This window comes from Pan troglodytes, chromosome 17 (assembly GCF_028858775.2).
Source record: "Pan troglodytes isolate AG18354 chromosome 17, NHGRI_mPanTro3-v2.0_pri, whole genome shotgun sequence".
NCBI classification, from domain to species: domain Eukaryota; kingdom Metazoa; phylum Chordata; class Mammalia; order Primates; family Hominidae; genus Pan; species Pan troglodytes.
The window spans coordinates 59,577,078-59,599,521 of NC_072415.2; the positions used below are offsets into that span (position 1 = coordinate 59,577,078).

The following is a 22,444-nucleotide window of genomic DNA, read 5'->3' on the forward strand; positions in this document are numbered from 1 at the left end:
AGGCAAAAGAAAGAAAAAAGGACATTCAATTTGAAAAGAAGGAAGTAAAATAGTCCCTGTTTACAGATGACATGATTTTATATATAGAAAAATCAGGCCGGACGCAGTGGCTCATGCCTGTAATCCCAGCACTTTGGGTGGTAGAGGATGGTGGATCACTTGAGGTCAGGAGTTTGAGACTAGACTGGTCAACATCGCGAAACCCTGTCTCTACTAAAAATACAAAATAATTAGCTGGGCGTGGTGGTGCATGCCTGTAATCCCAGTTACTCAGGAGGCTGAGGTAGGAAAATCACTTGAACCTGGGAGGTGGGGGTTGCAGAGAGCGGAGATCACACCACCACACTCCAGCCTGGGCAACAGAGTAAGACTCTGTCTCAAAAAGAAAAATATAAAGGCTCTACTCAATAACTCTCAGAACTAATAAGTGAATTTAGTAAAGTTGCAGGATACAAAATCAGTATTCAAAAACAAGTAGCATTTCTAGACACAAACAAGAAAAGAAATCAAGATGGCACAATGGTGTACGTCTGTAATCCCAGCTACTCAGGAGGCTGAGGCAGGCAGATTGCTTGAGCCCAGTAGTTCAGACCAGCTTGGGCAACATAGCAAGACTCCCATCTCAAAAAAAAGAAAAAAAATTAAAAAGGTAGTCCCATTTACCATAGTTACACTCCAACCCCCCCCCGCAAAAGCCCCAAACCCTAAGAATAGATATATTTTTTTGAGATGGAGTTTTGCTCTTGTTGCCCAGGCTGGAGTGCAATGGTGCAATCTCAGCTCACTGCAACCTCTACCTCCTGGGTTCAAGTGATTCTCCTGCCTAAGTCTCCCAAGTAGCTGGGATTACACCTGCCACCACGCCCGGCTAATTTTTGTGTTTTTACTAGAGACAGGGTTTCACCATGTTGGCCAGGATGGTCTTGATCTCTTTACCTCATGACTCGCCTGCCTTGGCCTCCCAAAATGCTGGGATATCAGGCGTGAACCGCTGCGCTCGACCTAATTTTTGTATTTATTTATTTATTTATTTATTTTGAGATGGAGTCTTGCTCTTTGCCCAGGCTGGAGTGCTGTGGCATGATCTTGGCTCACTGCAAGCTCCGCCTCCCGGGTTCACGCCATTCTCCTGCCTCAGCCTCCCAAGTAGCTGGGACTACAGGCGCCCACACGATGCCCAGCTAATTTTTTTTTTTTTTTTTTTTTGTATTTTTAGTAGAGACAGGGTTTCACCATGTTGGCCAGGATGGTCTTGATCTCCTGACCTCGTGATCCGCCCGCCTCGGCCTCCCAAAGTGCTGAGATTACAGGCGAGAGCCACTGCACCAGGCCAATTTTTGTATTTTTTAGTAGAGTTGGAGTTTCACCATGTTGGCCAGGCTGTTCTCTAACTCCTGACCTCAGGTGATCCGCCCACCTCGGCCTCCCAAAGTGCTAGGATTACAGGTGTGAGCCACCAAGCCTGGCCCCTAAGAATAAATTTAACCAAGGAAGTAAGAAAATATCTGCAAGGCAAACTAAAGAACACCAATGAAAGAAATTGAAGAGAACATGAATTGGAAGATGCCGGGCGCGGTGGCTCACGCCTGTAATCCCAGCACTTTGGGAAGCCAAGGGGGTGTGGATCACCTGAGGTCAGGAGTTCAAGACCAGCCTGGCCAACATGGTGAAACTGTCTCTACTAAAAATACAAAAAGATTAGCCGGGCATGGTTGTGCATGCCTGTTAATCCCAGCTACTCAGGAGGCTGAGGCAGGAGAATTGCTTGAATCCAGGAGGCAGACGTTGCAGTGAGCTAAGATCATGCCACTGCACTCCAGCCTGGGACGACGGAGCGAGACTCCATCTCAAAAAAGAAAATAAATAAATAAATAAATAAAATATATAAATAAATAAATTGAAAGACATACCATGCTCATGGGTTGGAATAACTAATATTGTTAAAATAACCATACTACCCAAAGCAGTCTACAGATTCAGCTAAAATCTCTATCAAAATACTGATGACATTCTTCACAGAAAGAGAAAAACAATCCTAAAATTTGTACCAAACCACAAAGGACTGTATAGCCAAAGGAATCCTGAGCAAAAAGTACAAAGCTGGAGGCATGAGCAAAAAGTACAAAGCTGGAGGTATGATGCTACAAGACTTTAAAATATACTACAAAGCTATAGTAACAGCATGATACTGGCATAAAAACAGACACATAAACCAATGGAACAGAACAGAGAACCCAGAAGTAAATTCATGTAACTATAGCCAACTGATTTTTGACCAAGATACCAAGAACACTCATTGAGCAAAGGGTGATCACTTCAATAAATGATTCTGGTTATTTTTATGCAGAAAAATTAAACTAGAACCCCATCTCTCACGCTATACAAAAATCAACTGAAAATGCATCAAAGACCTAAATGTAAGATTTAAAACTATAAAACTACTAGGAGAAGGTCAGGTGCAGTGGCTCACGCTTGTAATCCTAACACTTTGGGAGGCCAAGGCAGGTGGATCACACCTGAGGTCAGGAGTTCAAGACCAGCCTGGCCAACATGGTGAAACCCCATTTCTACCAAATACAAAAAATTAGCCAGGTGTGGTGGCAGGCGCCTGCAATCCCAGCTACTTGGGAGGCTGAGGCAGGAGAATCACTTGAACCTGGGGGGCGGAGGTTGCAGTGAGCCGAGATTGCACCACTTCACTCCAGCCTGGGCAAAAAAGCAAAACTGCATCTCAAAACAAACAAACAAACAAACAAAAACAGAAACAGTCAAAAAACAAAACTACTAGGAGAAAACATAGGACAAACACTTGAGGACATTGGCTTGGGAAAATATTTTATGAGTAAGACCTCAAAAGCAACAAAAGCAGAAAAAGCAAAAATAAACAAATGGGATGATATCAAACTAAAAACCTTCAGCACAGCAAAGAAAACAGTCAACACAGTGAAAAGACAATTTAAAGAATGGGAGAAAGTATTTTCAAACTATTTATCTAACAGGGAATTAATATCCAGAATACGCAAGGAACTCAAACATCTCAACAGCAAAAAACCAAACAATCTAATTAAAAAGTGGGTGAATGACCTGAACAGACATTTCTTAAAAGAAGATGTACATATGGCAAATTAATAGATGAAAAAATGCTCAACATCACTAATCATCAGGGAAATGCAAATTAAAACCACAACGAGGTATCATTTCTTCCCAGTTAGAACTGCTATTATCAAAAAGACAAAAGCTAACAAATGCTAGCAATTATGTAGAGAAAAGAGAATTCTTATGCACTGCTGCTGGGAATGTAAACTAGTATGGCCACTATGGAGAACTGTATGGAGGGTCCTTAAAAAACTACAAATAGAACTATCATATGATCCAGCAATTCCACTACTGGGCATTTACCCAAAGGAAAGGAGATCAGTATATTGAAGAAACCTCTGCATCCTCATGTTTATTGCAGCAATATTTGCACTAGCCAAGATATGGAAATGACATAGGTGTTTAACAACAGATGAATGTATAAAGAAATCGTGATATAAATACAAAATGGAATACTATTCGGCCATAAAAATGAATGAAATTCTGTCATTTGAGGCAACATGGCTGGAACTGGAGGACATTATGTTAAGTGAAATAAGCCAGATGCCAGGCGCGGTGGCTCACGCCTGTAATCCCAGCACTTTGGGAGGCTGAGGTGGGTGGATCACCTGAGGTCAGGAGTTCAAGAGCAGCCTGGCCAACATGTTGAAACCCCATCTCTACTAAAAATACAAAAAGTAGCTGGTCATGATGGCGGTCGCCTGTAATCCCAGCTACTCAGGAGGCTGAAGCAGGAGAATTGCTTGAACCCAGTAGTGAGAGGTTGCGGTGGGCCAAGATCGCACCATTGCACTCCAGCCTGGGTGACGAGCAAAACTCCATCTCCAAAAAAAAAAAAAAAAAAAAACAAGAAAAAAACCACCAGAACAGCAGGTTAAATCCTGCACATTCTCATTCATGTGTGGAAGCTAAAAAGTTTATCTCATAGAAGTAAAAAGTAGAACAGAGGATACTAGAAGCTGGAAGGGTAGGGAAAGGGATAGGGAGAGATTTGCTAAAGGATACAAAATTACAGCTAGATAAGAGGAATAAGGTTTAATGTTCTCTACCACTGTAGGATGACTATAGTTAACAATAATATATAGTTTCAAATAGCTAGAGGGAGGATATTGAATGTTCCCAACACAAAGAAATGATAAATGTTTGAGATCATGGGTATGTGAATTACCTTGATCTATCCGAACACTATACATGATGTGTATCAAAACACCATTATGTACCCCATAAATATGTATAATTATTATGTGTTAATTAAAAAAAATTTTTAAATAGTCAAATTAATCACACACACAAGGGAAAATTCTACAGACAAAAATCTCCAAAGTCCAGGGCTGTCTCTTGCTTGCAATGGAGAATCTGACACTAGTTGTTTCCTCCATGATCCCTGCTCCCGATGGTGGTCTTCTTCCATGATTTCAGGTCTCACTGGGCTCTAGTAGCTCCATCTTCTCCTTTCCTCCTCTATCCAAGGGGAGGTGACCAGTCTTTGTTTGTTTGCTCTCTTAACTCTATCTATGCCTCTGCTGGGAGTCCCTTCATTAGGGTTTTTTCACTTGAGCTACACTTGGCGAATTCTGTTTCCAGCTGGGACCCTGGGTGATGGACAGAGTCAGGAGTAACCACCATGCCCTGGCAATAAATGATGGTTCAGCTGCGTGAGCATTGTCTATATGTGCAGTCAGCCGCTTCCCCGTCCTCCTCTTCACCATGTTCCATTTCTTTTCAACGTGCTAACTCCTTTGTACTAACAATTATTAAAGAGTTGATTTGCTCTACATACCCAGGGACAAATACTCTTCTAAAAACTTGAAGGGGACAATGAGACTGGGATTAACATACCTATGTAGAGTCGGCAATGCAGTTAGATACGACTCGTGCCTGGATATCTGACTTCATTTCTAAAATTGCACCAGTGACTAATTATGTTAGAGTTGCCTCCTTCCATCTTTCCTCTTGTAAAATTCATCTATTTCTGGAATGAATATTAATATTTATTGAATGCTTTTTTTTTTTTTTTTGAGACAGAGTCTCACTCTATATCTCCCAGTCTGGAGTGCAGTGGCATGATCTCGGCTCACTGCAAACTTCGCCTCCCAGGCTCAAGAGATTCAAGTGCCTCAGCCTCCCAAGTAGCTGGAATTACAAGTGCACGCCAGCATGCCCAGCTAATTTTTGTATTTTTTTTTTTAAGTAGAAACAGGGTTTCGCCATGTTGGCCAGACTGGTTTCGAACTCCTGACTTCAAGTGATTCGCCCTCCTTGGCCTCCCAAAGTGCTGGGATTACAGGCATGAGCCACTGCACCCGGCCTGAATGCTTATTTTATGTGAGTTACTTTCGCATTTGTTAAATCAAATAATCTTTACAATGCAATTTTTGTGTTATGAGAAAGGTTAACTAACCCAGTAAATGGCAGACCTGGAGCAGGACGGAACCCCAGGCCTCCTGGCATGAATCCTTTGTGTTCCTGGGGAGAGGAATACATTCAGTCTGACGCTTCTTAGTGTCAATGAATATTTTAGGTAATGGAAAGTAATTCTGGAGCCCAGAGAGAAGATAGGATGGAACGATGATAAAGGGGAAGACATGAAAATACAGCTAATTATTTAGTGAGCATCTACTTGCATGTTGAGCACTGGGTATGGTTCCTCCCACATATTTCCCAGAATCACTTTGTAAGGAGGATTGTACGACCCACGTTTTACAGAGGATGAACTTGGGGCTCAGGGAAGTTTGGTAGTTTGCCCAAGGCTCTACAGGCAGTAAGTGGTTGGGGATGCATTATGCATAGAGCTAGGTGAGCCTGACACTGTTTGCTTTCTTTCCATTACACCTGCCTGTCATGGGAGAGAATTTCAGAAAAGGGATACCAAAATTATGGGAAAACTTGTCTTGGATATTGCCAAGGGTTAGTCCAGAAAGAAGCCCTAAATACTACTATTCACAAAAACTTCATTTCTGTGGTGGAGTGGCTGAGGGACACCATGGGCCACTAGATGGCACCAGTTCAGCGTCAGAAGAAGCTTTTCCCCATCATTTTTGTGGGCAAAGGGTGCGTGGAGCACCCTGTCCCTGCTCCCCAGGGTGGCACAAGAGAATGAGTACCAGCAGGTGAATGCCGCAGGGGCCATCTTGGAGTCTGTCTGACATACGTCTCTGAGGTGGGCAATTTTTTTTTCTTTTAAGACCCAGGTGCAAGTGATTCTTTTGCCTCGGCCTCCTAAGTAGCTGGGATTACAGGCATGTGCCACCATGCCCGGCTAATTTTTTGTATATATATATAAAATTTTTTTTTTTGAGACGGAGTCTCACTCTGTCGCACAGGCTGGAGTGCAGTGGCACGATCTCGGCTCACTGCAACCTCTGCCTCCATGGGTTCAAGCGATTCTCCTGCCTCAATGTCCCAAGTAGTTGGGATTAAAGGAGCCCGCCACCACGCTGGTTAATTTTTGTATTTATTTATTTATGAGATGAAGTCTCGCTCAGTCACCAGGCTGGAGTGCAGCGGCATGACCTTGGCTCACTGCAACCTCTGCTTCTTGGGTTCAAGTGATTCTCCTGCCTCAGCCTCCCGAGAAGCTGGGACTATAGATGCGTGCCACCACACCCAGCTAATTTTTGTATTTTTTGTAGAGACGAGGTTTCACCATGTTGGCCAGCATGGTCTTGATCTCCTGATCTCATGATTTGCCTGCCTCAGCCTCCCAAAGTGCTGGGATTACAGGCATGAGCCACTGCGCCCGACCTAATTTTTGTATTTTTTAGTAGAGATGGGGTTTCACCATGTTGGCCAGGCTGGTCTTTAATTCCTGACCTCAAATGATCTTCCCACCTCGGCCTCCCAAAGTGCTGGGATTACAGGCCTGAGCCACTGCGCCCAGCCCAGTTTTTGTATTTTTTGGTAGAGAGGGGGTTTCTCCATGTTGGCCAGGTTGATCTTGAACTCCTAACCTCAAGTGATCTGCTTGCCCCAGCCACCCGAAGTGCTGGGATTACAGGCGTGAGCCACCACGCCTGGCCTGGAGTGGGCATTTCTAGTCCCTTTACACAGGTGAGGGAAATGAAGATAAGCAATACTGAGTAACTTGCCAAGGGTACTTAGGCATAAAGTTGTAGACAAGGGATTTCAAACCAGGCCTGTCCGATTTGCAGCTTGTAATTAGTGTATTACTAGGTAGATTGGGAATGTTTGGCCTGGAACAGAAAAGACCCTGGAGTGGGATCCACGTTGACAGTCTTCTGGGACTTGGATCACAGCATGGATGAGGGTGCAGAACTAAATCCAATAGGTAGGAATTATCAGGAGTAGATTTTTCTTTTTCTTTTTTTAAACGAAGTCTCACTCTGTCTCCCAGGCTGAAGTGCAGTGGCATGATACCAGCTCACTGCAACTTCCGCCTCCTGGGTTCAAGAGATTCTCCTGCCTCAGCCTCCCGAGTAGCTGGGATTATAGGCGTCTGCCACCATGCCCAGCTAAATTTTGTATTTTTAGTAGAGACAGGGTTTCACCATGTTGGCCAGGCTGGTCTTGAACTTTTAACTGATCCACCTGCCTCAGCCTCCCAAAGCACTGGGATTACAGACGTGAGCCACTGCGCCTGGCCAGGAGTAGATTTTTTTAAAAAGTTAATACATGATAAGATTTTGCTGGGCATGGTGGTTTATGCCTGTAACCCCAGCACTTTGGGAGGCTGAGGCAGGAGGATCGCTTAAGCCCAGGAGTTGGAGACTAGCCTGGGCAATGTAGTGAGATCCCATCATTACAAAAAATAATAATAATAATAAAAATAGCCAGGTTTGGTGGCCCGTGTTTGTGGTTCCAACTGCTCTGGAGGCCGAGGTGAGAGAATCGCTGAGCCTGGAAATCAATGCTACAGTGAGCCACGATCACACCACTGCACTCCAGCCTGGGCACCAGAGCGAGACCCTGTCTCAAAAAAAAAAAAAGATTATATTTAACTCGTTAAGAAGAAAACTGGACAATCCAGGCCAGGTGTGGTGGCTCATGCTTGTAATACCAGCACTTTGGGAGGCCAAGGCTGGTGAAATCCTGTCTCTACTAAAAATATAAAATTAGCCGGGCATGGTGGCATGCACTTGTAATCCCAGTTACTTTGGAGGCTGAGGCAGGAGAATCACCTGAACTCGGGAAGCAGAGGTTGCAGTGAGCTGAGATCATGCCACCGCATACCAGCCTGGGTGACAGATTGAGACTGCATCTCAAAAAACAATAAAACAAAACAAAACAAAAACAAAGGACAATCTAGGCCAGGTGCGGTGGCTCACGCCTGTAATTCCAGCACTTTGGGAGGCCCAGGTGCGTGGATCGCCTGAGGTCAAGAGTTAGAGACCAGCCTGGCCAAGATGGTGAAACCCTGTCTCTACTAAAAATATAAAAATTAGCCAGGTGTGGTGGCGCGTGCCTGTCATCCCAGCTACTCAGGAGGCTGAGGCAGGAGAATTGCTTGAACCCAGGAGGAGGAGATTGCAGTGAGCCGAGATTGTGCCATGCACTCAAGCCTGGGTGACAGAGGGAGACTCAAAAAAAAAGGACAATCCAAAGAAGATTGGGAATATTAAAATAAAGGTGTAGTGGAGGTGAAACTTTTTTTTCTTTTGAGACGGAGTCTGGCTCTGTAGCACAGGCTGGAGTGCAGTGGTGCAATCTTGGCTCACTGCAACCTCCACCTCCTGGGTTCAAGCAATTATCCTGCCTCAGCCTCCCTAGTAGCTAGGATTACAGGCACGTGGTCATAATCCACCATGCCTGGGTAATTTTTGTATTTTTAGTAGAGACAGGGTTTCACCATGTTGGTCAGGCTGGTGTTGAACTCCTGACCTCAGGTGATCCACCTGCCTCAACTTCCCAAAGTGGTGGGATTACAGGCGTGAGCCACCACATCCAGCCTAAAACAGGTTTTTCCTTAATGGTGGTGAAGTGGGAGAATTGTCACTCCACTGGATGGAGTTTGTTTGCATGTGTTTAAATGATAATTATTTTCCTTTTTTTTTTTTGTGATATGGACTCTTGCTCTGTCACTCAAGCTGAAGTGAAATGGTGTGATGTCAGCTCACTGCAACCTCTGCCTCCCAGGTTCAAGCAAGTCTCGTGCCTCAGCCTCCTGAGTAGCTGATATTACAGGTGCCTGCCACCACACCCGGCTAATTTTTGTATTTTTAGTACAGTCGAGGTTTCACCATGTTGGCCAGGCTGGTCTTGAACTCCTGACCTCAACTGATCCATCCGCCTTGGCCTCCCAAAATGCTGGGATTACAGGTGTGAGCTACTGTGCCCAGCCTATTTTCCGTTGTTATAATTTGTCTGTAACTTATAAAATTGTAAAATAGGCTGGGTACAGTGGCTCACACCTGTAATCTTAGCACTTTGGGAGTCCAAGGCGGGCGGATCACCTGAGGTCAGGAGTTCAAGACCAGCCTGGCCAACACGACAAAAAACCCCATCTCTACTAAAAATGCAAAAATTAGCCGGGTGTTGTGGCTGGCACCTGTAATCCCAGCTACTCGGGAGGCTGAGACAGGGAGAATTGCTTGAACCTGGGAGGCAGAAGTTGCAGTGAGCTGAGATGGTGCCACTGCACTCCAGCCTGGGCAACAGAGTGAGACTTCATCTCAAAAAAAAAAGCAGAGGGTCTGGATTTCTAGATAATATGAAGGGAGGACATTGCAAAACCCAGCAGCAGCGGAAAGAAATATCCTGGAGGAAGTTGAACTTTACCCTGCTTGGGAATCTATCCAGGTCTGAAGCCCCTCTACCGAGGTCCCCAGAATGTTCCCCCCTTTCCCCACTGAGTCTGCTGGGGAGTAAAGTCCAAGATGACAGCTCAGTTGTTCCCACGTGGCAGTGTCCTCTGAGGGATCCAAATAAACCTGGAGTTTTATTATCCTGACTGTGCCGATAAGGAGACTGGCCAACCTAGGTAGAGAAAGTGGAGGCCACTGTCCGTTATCTCTTGGCAGGTCACACTCATTCCTTTTCTGTTCACATCAGCTGGGCTTGTAACAGCTCCCAGTGATAGCATATCCAGGCTGGTCACCCGACGGTGGAGTCTTGTCCACTTGGAAGGCCCAGACCAATGACTGAAGTGAACAACTCACCCCACAATTTACTGCTCCTAGGACAAATTCCTTGTCTTGGTGATAATTCTCTTGTGTATGGCTGAAACTATCAGCTCTGGGATAATGTGCATAACTTTGCATGGATTGATAAAGCTCCATTTATTTATTTGGCTGAACAGAGTTATTACACTATTACTTCTTCTATGAGTTTCTGACATAAAGTCAGACAAACTCAAATGCAAGCTTATTTATTTATTTATTTATTTATTTATTTATTTATTTATTTTTGAGACTGAGTCTTGCTCTGTTGCCCAGGCTGGAGTACAGTGGCGCAATCTCGGCTCACTGCAAGCTCCACCTCCCAAGTTCAAGTGATTCTCCTGCCTCAGCCTCCTGCATAGCTGGGATTACAGATGGGCACCACCACCCTCGGCTAATTTTTGTATTTTTTAGTAGAGACAGGGCTTCGCCATGTTGGCCAGGCTGGTCTCGAACTCCTGACCTCAAGTGATTTGCCCAATTTGGTCTCCCAAAGTGCTGGGATTATGGGCATGAGCCACCATGCCCGGCCTCAAATGCAAGCTTTTCTGTCATCATATTAATCCTGCTGAATGAATTTGGAGCTCAATTCCTATGGGGGGCAAGAGCCTAGAGGTCAAAGCTGTCCTCTTGAATCCTGGTGTCGTTGATGCGTGCATAAGGCTTTGCTTGTTCTTACTCTCTCAGGCAGAAGTGTAATTTGAGGAAAATGTAGTGTGCATGTGTGTGTGTGCACATGCACGTGTGTGCATACATGTCCTATAAGAATGAGAATGGGTGCCCACTTTTCTTGGCTCCTCTCCCTTGTGCCTCTGGGCCTTTCTGCCTGAATGCACTCGCCTGGAAATCCTTGTCGATCTCTCTCATTCAATGACCAGAGCACCAACTATGGAGTTTGGAAACCTGGCTCCAGCCCTGATTCTGGCATTGACATACTCCATAACATTGGTGAAAGCAACTGGCCTCTTTGAACATCCCTTCCTGGTGTGTGGCAGGAAACATTTGGTTTCCTTGAACTGAACCTGCCTGACAATGGGAAGATTTGCCTGAACCACCTCCCCTGCTGGGTAGCTATAGGGATTAAATGATGTAACAGAAGGTAAAGCAGGATTATTTTTTAAACTTTTATCTATTTTTAATGCCCTCCTATGTATCTTCAAGGCCAGAGCCTTCTGAGACACTCCAGCCCACGGTGACTGCTCTCCTCTTATCTGTCACTTCTTTAGCCTTATACTGCTTTGCTTATTATGATCTATTTATGTGTTGCGCTTTATTCACTTGTCTTGTCCATAAGCTCTTTTTCTGCCCTTTTGAATCTTTTCAGTGGCTAGTGTGCTGCCTTCATCATAACTGATTTCAGTATGTCTTTCCAGATTGACTACTTAATTGAATTCGGAATATGGGGAAGGAGACTTAGTGTAAAGGGACCACCCAATACAAGGTCTGAGATTATTTTATGCCATATTTCATGGTGGAATAAGGAATGAATAACACAATCTGAATGAATAATGCAGTGTATCATGAGTTGGGAAGGGAGAAAAAAAGAGTATTTGTACATGTCATTTTCTTTCTTTCTTTTTTTGTTTTTTCGAGATGGAGTCTTGCTCTGTTACCCAGGCTGCAGTGCAGTGGCGTGATCTTGGCTCACTGCAACCTCTCCCTCCTGGGGTAAAGCGATTCTTCTGCCTCAGCCACGCAAGTAGCTGGGATTATAGGAGCACGCCACCGCACCTGGCTAAATTTTTGTATTTTTAGTAGAGATGGGGTTTCACCGTGGTGGCCAGGCTGGTTTCAAACTCCTGACCTCAAATGATCCGCCTGCCTCAGCCTCCCAAAGTGCTGGGAATACAGGCATGAGCCACTGCACCCGGTATATGCATGTCATTTTCAATCATTTTGACCTGAATCACCTGGTTTTATTTGGTCAATGAAAGCAGAGGACAATGGTCAAACTTACTGTTTGGGTCTTTTGAGACAAAGTAACCAGCTGATCGACTGTCTTTTCTGCTCAGCAGAACTTGCTGGCGCTGGAAGCCATGAGGAGTAACTGAACTGAGGCAAATAGGCTCATAGCTGGGGAGGAAACAGCAACATAGCAACATTTTTATTTTTGCCTTATTGGTGTAACCTTGTTCACAAGGAAAACATGGAAGGGAAAGGACTTGGAGAGTGAGAGAGGAAACAGAAAAGAAAGATTGTGAGGAAGGGCCAGGAGGAAGCAAATAGAGCTTCCAGTTCATGCTTGGGGAGTACTCAAAGTGTCCATGGGAGAGCTATGGGTGGTTGCTTCATATGCAGGGAGAGGCCTGGCCAGACCCACCTTCCTCCCAGCTCTGACCCCAGAGTGAGGTCAGTGTCCAGTTTCCACGTGAACGATTTGCAGACCCCACCCTTTCCCCAGCAGGTAGCAAAGGCCACCTCACTTGTGTCTATGCACAAGCCTGGGCTCAGAGATTCTCTCAAGCCCTAGTGTCAGTGCTCTCCAGATCAAGAGAACCAACAGAGTATATATCTATAGAGAAGTTTATTTTAAGGCATTGGCTCACGTGATGATGGAGGCTGGCAAGTCCAAAATCTGCAGGGTAGGCCTGCAGCCTGGAAACCCAGTGAAGAGTTGCAGTTTGAGTCCAAAGGCAGTCTGCTGGCAGAATTCCTTCTTTCCCCTGAGCAAGAAGGAATTATTTTCTATGCAGGCCTTCCACTGATTGGATGAGGCCCACCCATTCAATGGAGGGTCATCTAATTTACTCAAAGCCTATTGATTTAAATTTAATCTCATTCCAGCACTTTGGGAGGTGGAGGTGGGTGGATCACTTGAGGTCAGGAGTTCGAGACCAGCCTGGGCAACATGGTGAAGCCCCGTCTCTACTAAAAATACTAAAAAAAAAAAAAAAAAAAAAAATTAGTTGTGCATGATGGCACATGCCTGTTATCCCAGCTACTTGGGAGGCTGAGGCAGGAGAATTGCTTGAACATGGGAGGTGGAGGTTGCAGTGAGCCGAGATTACACCACTGCTCCAGCCTGAGCAACAATAGTGAAATTCCATCTCAAAACAAAACAAAAAAACTCCCCAAAAATACTTTCGAAGAAACATCTGGAATAATGTTTGACCAACTCTCTGGGTACCGTGGCTCACCAAGTTGGCACATGAAGTTAACCATCCCATCTGGAAAGGGAAGATGGCTCCGTGGCAGAGCTGACTTTGGAGGGAGGACAGCAACTACTGCTTTCCCCTCCTTCTCCTTTTTTAACATTATTCACTTATTTACACTTTCAAACAGGAATACAGGCACATAGTAAATAATTTAAAAAGTCTAGAAAGGTAGAAGGTGAAAAGTGAGTCTCCCTTCCACTCCTGATCTGTTTCTTGGGAATTCTTTCAGAGAGATAATACAAATCTATAAGCATTTTCCCTTTAAAAGCATAAAGCATAACATATTCCACATATACGTTTCATGCTTTCCTATGCCTTGCTTTTTTCTTTACTTAGCAAAGAAAAAGTGGAGTTTTTTCTATATCGGTCCACATTGATCTACCACATTCTTTTTTTTTCTTTTTCTTATTTTTTTGAGATGGAGTCTCCCTCTGTCGCCCAGGCTGGAGTGCAGTGGCCCAATCTCGGCTCACTGCAACCTCCACCTCCCAGGTTCAAATAATTCTCCCTGCCTCAGCCTCCTGAGTAGCTGGGACTACAGGAGGCTGCCACCACACCCGGCTAATTTTTGTATTTTTAGTAGAGACAGAGTTTTGCCGTATTGGCCAGGCTGGTCTCGAACTCCTGACCTCAGGTGACCCGCCCACCTTGGCCTCCCAAAGTGCTGGGATTACAGGCATAAGCCACGGCACCTGGCCTCTACCACATTCTTTTCAATGGCCACATAGTATTCCCCAGTATGTTTCAGCGGTCTCCCAGGGATGCACACGTAGGTTGCCTCCAACCTTCTGCTCCTACACACACCTTGCTGCAACAACTGTGCTTGCACATCTGTTTTCGAAGCTGCCCTTTTCTTGCTTACACCCATGACTTCCTGAATGTATTCTTCAGATGAGCTTAATAATGTTTTTCTGACTTATCCCCCATCCCTTCTGGTCTCTCCTGCCTCCATTCATCCTTTTTAAGCTGAGCAACTGCCTCTGCTGCAGGCTAATGTGCTCCCTCCAGTAAGAAGTTAATCTCCCTCTGGTTTCCTGAGACTCTCCCGAACTGGACAGCGTCTGTTTATCCCACCCCAATTGTGGCTCTTTAGATTCAGCTGGAATTGCCCATTGTTGAAGAGAGCCTGTATATTTTTCTAAGCTAATTTCACATGCAGCAGCATTCAAATTCAAATTTCCCCTGGCACTTGGCTGCAGTCAGTCAAAGTGACCAAGGAGAATAAATTGTAGTCAGACAGGTCTCACAATCCTCTTGCCTGGTGGAGGGTTTTATTGGCTGCAAATCCCACCACCAGGCAGGGAGACGTCCTCATCACTCCATGACAGGTCCTGGGGCAGGCCGTGATAGATGGTGAATGTCGGGTCACCTCTAGGCCCTGGAAAAAGTTCTGACTCCCAAGTGCCTGGAGAGTGTAACAAAGACAGGGGCAGCAGGAGCTGGAAGAGGTTACAGAGATCATGTCACCCAACACTGCTTTTCAACAGATGAGGACCCGGACTTAGTTTGCTGAAAACCAGTTATGAGCTGCATCTATCAGACCAGTGGCCCTAACCCTTTAACAGACCCCTTAGAGAATCTGAGGCAATGAGGCCCTTCTTCCCTCATTGCATACCCATGCAATGCATACCCATGCAATGTTTTGGATGCATTGTGTGTTTTGGTTGGGGTGGTGTGGGGAGAGGGTATTCTGGGTTAAGTCACATAAGCTCATGCCTGTGGAAGATTTTCTCTCAAAGGGCTATGCAAATGCCAGGGATTGTAATTTTCTTCTCCTGAATCGCTCAGACCAAAACGTTTCTCCACTAACCTGTCTTTACCTAAACTGGCTTTAAATTCATTGCATTTCTGGAAAGTACTGATTAGAATATGACAGCTGAGCACCCCCTTTTCTGAGAAGAAATTGATTTTCTTAATCCACTGAAGTGTGGACGTGCTTAAGTTTACCACAGCTGCTGAAAAGCTTCCTTTCTCTTATACTGGGTGGCATGTCTTCAGGCTGAAACAGCAGCATAGAAAGTTCTGGCCTGGCCTTTGACTGGCTGCCCCATCTGGGACCACTGCCCACTTGAGGGTAGATCCAACAGAACTGGGACCAATGGGTGCAAAATATGAAAGGATTTATCTCCCCTTTGTGGGAGGAAAAATATTTTATCTCCCACTAATCTTTTTTTTTTTTTTTCCTTTCTTTTGAGATGGAGTCTCGCCCTGTTGCCCAGGCTGGAGTACAGTGGCACAATCTCGGCTCACTGCAACCTCTGCCTCCTGGGTTCAAGCAATTCTCCTGCCTCAGACTCCCAAGTAGCTGGGATTACAGGTGCCCACCAACACACCTAGCTAATTTTTTTTGTATTTTTAGTAGAGATGCGGTTTCACCATGTTGGCCAGGCTGGTTTTGAACTCCTAATCTCAAGTGATCCTCTCGCTTCGGTGTCCCAAAGTGCTAGGATTACAGGTGTGAGCCACCGTGACCAATCTTTTTTTTTTTTTTTTTTAAACAGAATCTTTCTCTGTCATCCAGGCTGGAATGCAGTGGTGCGATCATGGCTCACTGCAGTCTTGACCTCTCAGGCTCAAGTGATCCTCCTACCTCAGCCTCCTAGTAGCAGGACTACAGGCATGCAACAACCATGCACTGCTAAATTTTTTTTTTTCATGGATACAGGGTTCCTACGATGTTGCCCAGGCTGATCTCAAACTCCTAGGCTGAAGCAATCCTCCCAACTTGTTCTCCCAGAGTGCTGGGATTACAGGCATGAGCTACCACCCCTGGCTTCCCACTAATCCTAAACAATATGTAATATGATCTCTTCCCACTAATCCTAAACAATATGTAATATGATCTCTTCCCACTAATCCTAAACAATATGTAATATGATCTCTTCCCACTTTACCAAGTAAATTTGTTCATTTTAGAAAATACAGACAGGCAAAAAAGAGAAAATAAAAATTATCAGAAATTCCAGCTCTCATAGTGTTAGTATTTTGGCATATGACCTCCCAAACACATGTGCACACACTCACACACTCAGGGTCATTTTATACAATGTGATTATATATTGTGCTTCCTGCGTCAGATCTGATTATTTCTCTTAAAAAATAATACAAATCTTCCAACAACTAAAGTGGTCCAATAATGGAATGGGCTGCCTCAAAAGCAGTGGGGCCCCAACTCTGGAAATGTTTAAGTGGAGGTTTGACAGGAGCAGCTGTGAAAGCGATTTCTGCAGTAGGGAGGCACTTAGGCTGGGAGCTTTTTAGGGATTCCATGCACTAGAGGCCTTGGCAAAGTTTCCTCTGTGAGTCGCAGGAACTCCTGGGCAGGTGGTTCCCTCCCTTCCTATCTTACCCTCTTACTAAGCCCCACAATGCCATTTGCTTGGCTCTCCCTGGTGGGGCTCTTGGGCCAGATGAAGTGAAATCAGTATCCTTCTCCGCTCTTCTGCCAGCATTGTTACCAGCCTCAGGGGAACCATCTTACATGCAAAGGCTTTCATTAGTGGAAGGATTTTACTTCCAAGCTGTGACCTAACTGGTTTTCTTCCTAATACAAAAGAGAGAGTACTCCATTTCTATTCTATTGCCATCTTACAGCGGGCACTTGGGTTTTTAATTTAGCATTGTAGGGCTGGTTGTTTTGTTCGGGTGTGTGTCCATGTGTGCACATGCACATGTGTAGTGTGAGATTTTTAATTGCCCAAATCATCCAAATGCAAGTGTTTCCTCGTATTCGAATCTCACATTGACTAGTGTGTGTTGGTAAGTGCGCAAGGGCCTGGGCTGGCAGATTGTTATGTGGTGAGAATCCGGTTAGTCAAAGTGTGTGTGGTCACAAAGGAATCCGACCTTTATTTTATCAATTTAATTTAATTTTTAGATTTCAATTATGAAATATTTCAAGAATACAAAAAAGTACAGAAAAATATAATTGACCCCCCATCTATCGTTCAGTCATTCACTTGATTGAACAAATGTGTAATATTTGCCATATTTACTTCCTACTTCCTTTTGTAGGAAATAAAATATTAAAAGCACAGCTAAAACCCAATACACTCATCCCTTTCAGATCCTTCTCCATGGGCAAACCACTAACATGAAGTTGCAGATTTTCATATTTTTACTATATATATGAATGCTGCCATAAATAATACTTTGCTTTGCTTATTTTAAAGATTTATGCAATCTGGCTGGGCATGGTGGTTCACTCCTGTAATCCCAGCACTTTGGGAGGCTGAGGCGGGTGAATCACTTGAGGTCAGGAGTTCGAGACCAGCCTGGCCAACATGGTGAAACCCTGTCTCCACTAAAAATACAAAAAATTAGCCAGGCTTGGTGCTGCACACCTGTAGTCCCAGCTACTCGGGAGACTGAGGCAGGAGAATCACTTGAACTCGGGAGGTGGAGGTTACAGTGAGCCAAGATCGCGCCACTGCACTCTAGCCTGGGCAACAGAGCAAGACTCCATCTCAAAAAAAGAGAAGGTTTACAAAATGGCATCATACTGTCAATATCATTTGCAGCCTTCGTTTTTTACATAATACTGTGTTTGTGAGATTTATCTGTGATTTATCCATGTTGCTTTCATAGATTCCTTTGGAATATTATATACTCTCCCGTAGTATGAAATGGTACAATTTAGCCATTTTCCTAACTGGACATTTAGGTTGTCCTTTCCCCCTACCCATACCCCTTTTCTTGCTATTGCAAGTAGGACTGCAATGAAACCCACAGACTTGCTTCCGTCCCTGTATGCAAGTGTGAGAATATTCAGAAGACACAGATCTTGAAGTAGAATTGAGGATCCATAGGGTGTGGAACTTCATTTTATAGTTGAGAATAAAGGGTATTTTAGTTGTCAGTTTATTTTTTTAAATTGTGGTAAAATATATATAACAAAAATTTACCATGTTGGCCATTTTTAAGTATACAGTTCGGTGGCATTAAGTACAGTCACATTGTTGTGCAACCGCCACCACCATCCATCTCTGGAACATTTTCCTCTTCTCCAACTGGAACTCTACACCCATTAAGCAATAAGTCCCTAGTCAACCCTCTCCCCAGCCTCTTGTTTTTGTCTTAATAGAAGAAGTCAATATCACTCCTTCATTCATCCATAAACATTTACTGAGTATCTATCATGTGTCAAATATATAAATAGGAAATTATATGAATAAAATTTAGTTTTTGCCATCAAGAAACTCCCACCCTAATTGTTGGAGCCCAGGAGTTTGAGGATGCATTGAGCTATGATCATGCCAGTTGCACCACTGCACTCCACAGTGAGGAACCGAATAAGACCTTGCGTCTAAAATAATAATAATAACAATTTTAAAAATTGGCTAGAGGCTGGGCCTGGTGGCTCACGCTTATAATCCCAGTACTTTGGGAGGCTGAGGTGGGTGGATCACCTGAGGTCAGGAGTTTGAGACCAGCCTGGTTAACATGGTGAAACCCGCTATCTACTAAAAATACAAAAATTAGCTGGGCGTGGTGGCGCATGCCTGTAGTCCCAGCTACTTGGGAGGCTGAGGCAGGAAAATTGCTTGAACCCGGGTGGTGGAGGTTGCAGTGAGCTGAGATCACGCTACTGCACTCCAACCTGAGAGACAGAGCAAGACTTTGTCTCAAAAATAAATAAATAAATAAATAAATACATAAATAAATAGGCTAGGAGTGGTGGTTCATGCCTGTAATCCCAGCACTTTAGGAGGCTGAGGCGGGAGGATCACTTGAACTCAGGAGTTTGAGACCAGCCTGGACAACATAGCAAGACCCGATCTCTACTAAAGAGTGCCTGTAGTTTCAGCTACTTGGGAGGCTGAGGTAGGAGCATTGTTTGAGCCCGGGAGATCGAGACTGCAGTGAGCTATGATTGTACCACTGCACTCCAGCCTGGGTAACAGAGAGAGACCCTGTCTTAAAAAAAAAACAAAGGAACCCCTACTCTAGCTGAAGACAGACATAAAAACAATTATATGGGACGTGTTAGAGAAGCCAAGTGCTAGGAGATCCCAGAGTTACAGCAATGAATTCATGGGTGGGAATGAGGTGAGATGAGGTGGGGAGTTGAAGATAAGAAAATCCTCAGAAAGAAAATAATTTTTAAGCTGAACTTTGAAGCATGAAATACAATTTTTCCAGGCAACAATGGAAGTAGGGTATGGATTTGTATAAGTGCCTTCAATCAATCAAGAAATATACTGGTATCAGTCAGGGCCTAACCAGCGTAAGAGATACCACTGTAAGTATGTGAAACAGAGGAGATTCAATGCTGGGCATCAGTTACACAGGGGACGCAGGAGATGAGGAGCCAAACAGGGGCTGATGACGCCATTCAGAGAATAGCAGTAGAAAGAATACCCTCCCATCCTTAGGTCAGAGTCAAGGGAAGGAGGTGGTGTCACCAGAGCCAAGGGCTGGGATCACCCAAAGGAGGCTGGAATCACAGCTGGTCTGGCTGATAGCAATTGGAGCCATGCTGGAGCCATTGTCTCCCCTGGAGACAGAGAGGGAGGGGGTCAAACACCCCGGCCTTTCTTCCCACCACAGTTCACTTCCCATTGTCTGAAAGAGTAAAAATAGCACACTGAACTAATCCAGAGAGAGTAAGCACAGAAAGCAGCTACCACACCTAGGGTGAGGGGCAGAAGGAACAAGAAGAGGCTAGGGACATCAGAATTAGAACATCAGAAGAGAGGCCACATGGAGCTGGTGTCCAGACTTCTTTTTCTTTTCTTTTCTTCTTCTTTTAAATAGAGATGGAGTCTCACTATGTTGCCCAGGCTGGTCTCAAACTTCTGGGCTCAAGTGATCCTCCTGCCTTGGCCTCCCACAGTGATACCAATTGGTGTCACTAACCTGAGACACTGAAGTTGTAGCTTTTATAGGATGTGATATGGGCTTTGAGTCAGTGACCAAAATATGACACTGATTTCCCCCAGACATGTGGGTCTGGAATTCAGGAGAGCCTCCATCAATTACTACCTTTGTTAAAACAAAATTAAAATGGAGACTGGGCCTAAAAAATTCCTGAGCAGGCCAGGTGCTGTGGCTCACACCTGTAGTCCTAGTGCTTTGGGAGACTAAGCTGGGAGGGTCACTTGAGGCCAGGAATTTGAAACCAGCCTGGGCAATATAGTTAGCTGTGTGTGGTGGTGTGCCCTTGTAGTCCTAGCCACTAAGGCTCAGGCAGGAGGATGGCTTGAGCCCAGGAGTTCGAGGTTACAGTGAGCTGTAGAGACCCCCTCTCTAAGAAAAGAAACAAAATTCCTGAGCAAATAAAACCAGCTAACCCTTAAAATAGCCTTAACCTTGCTTAGACTGTGAACATCAGTGAAACTTAACAGGGTCAAGACCGTGAATATAGGTAAAACTTAACTTGAGTCTTTTCTGGTGAATGCTTATGTTAGGCAGAAAACTTAACCTCAGCCAATCATAACCAGCCAATTTATATGTGATTATGTAACTAGGGACTTTCCAACGAAAAAGGCAATTTTGTAATTGCAAAAATAATCAAATAATTTTAAAATTTTGCTTCTGCATTTACCCCCAAAATACTTGCCCCTGATGATTTGTCATTGGAATACTAAACTTGTTTTGGCCCAGTGTCCCCAATTCATGAATTACTTCTTACTCAAATAAACAGTTTGCAATTTTATTGTGCTTCAGGTTTTTCATTTGCAGTTTGCTGTCAAAAGAGGGATCCAAAGGTGACGACCACCCCTGTCCTACAGCTATAGTTTGAATGTGTCCCCAAAAGTTTGTGTGTTGGGAACTTAATTCCTAAAGCAGCGGTGTTGAGAGGTGAGACCTTTGAGTGGTGATTAGGTTACAAGGGCTTGCCCTCATGTATGCGGTAATGCTATTATAGTCAGAGTGGGCTAGTTATCAAGAGAGTGGGTTCCTGAAAAAAGGATGAGTTCAGCTTAAGAAGGCCCTTGTCAGATGCAGGCCCTTTGACTTTGGACTTCCCAGCCTCCAGAACTATGAGAAATAAATCTCTGTTCTTTATAAATTGTGCAGTCTGTGGAATTTTGTTTTAGCAACACAAAATGGACTAAGACACCCAGCAACCCCCAGGAGCATCAGGGAAGCAGGCATGAGGTACCTGCTGGGCCCACCGTGCTCACTGCTTTCTCACTGCGTCTGGAGGTCCTGAGTGAGTATCTCTTGGATTTTGAGTTCCACAGTTTGTGTCCTGAGTTCTCCAAGTTTGAGTAATTTTGTTTATTATTATTATTATTATTATTATTATTATTATCTTGATATGGAGTCTTGCTCAGTTGCTCAGGGTGGAGTACAGTGGCGCGATCTAGCTCACTGCAACCTCCGTCCCCTGGGTTCAAGCAGTTCTCGTGTCTCAGCCTCCCGAGTAGCTGGGATTACAGGCACACGCCAGCATGCCCGGCTAATTTTTATACTTTAGTAGAGATGGGGTTTCTCCATGTTGGCCAGGTTGGTTTGGAACTCCTGACCTCAAGTGATCTGCCTGCCTCCCAAAATGCTGGGATTACAGGCATGAGCCACAGTGTCCGGCTGAGTAATTTTATTTTATTTAATTAATTAATTTATTTTTTGAGACAGGATCTCACTCTGTCACCCGGGCTGGAGTACAGGGGTGTGATCATGGCTCACTGCAGCCTTGGACAAAGCAGGGTTCAAAGCAATCCTCCCATCCAAGCCTCCAGAGTAGCTGGGACTACAGGTACATGCCACCACGCCTGGGTAATTTTTTAAAATGTATTTTTTCGTAGAGATGGGGGCCTTGCTACGTTGCCCAGACTGGCCTTGAACTCCTGAGTTCAAGTGATCCTCCTGCCTCAGCCTCTCAAAGTATTGGGATTACAGGAGTAATTTTATTTTTGACTGGACCCAGAGGTTGAAGTGGGTGTTCAGTGGGAACTGGACTGGGTTCAGTTGGAGGCTTCAGGTAGGTAAAATTTTAGAAGGACAAGGTATGATGTGTTCATCAGCATCTAAGGAGTCTGGGAGTCCTCTGTCCAGAACACAAGCCAATAATATGTTCAGAAATTATGGACCCCAAACCTGTGGTTTTCTAGAGAAATGAATGCACCTTAC

General features: G+C 44.6%; 1 long non-coding RNA gene across 1 annotated transcript in view; it reads left to right on the forward strand.

Moving 5' to 3' along the window:
- LOC134808607 (uncharacterized) overlaps nt 1–22,444 on the forward strand; it is a 28,331-nt gene that overhangs the window by 5,566 nt on the left and 321 nt on the right. The window contains exon 3 of the long non-coding RNA XR_010151919.1: nt 21,409–21,524. This is a non-coding gene — a long non-coding RNA (uncharacterized LOC134808607). The remainder of the gene's footprint in view (nt 1–21,408; nt 21,525–22,444) is intronic.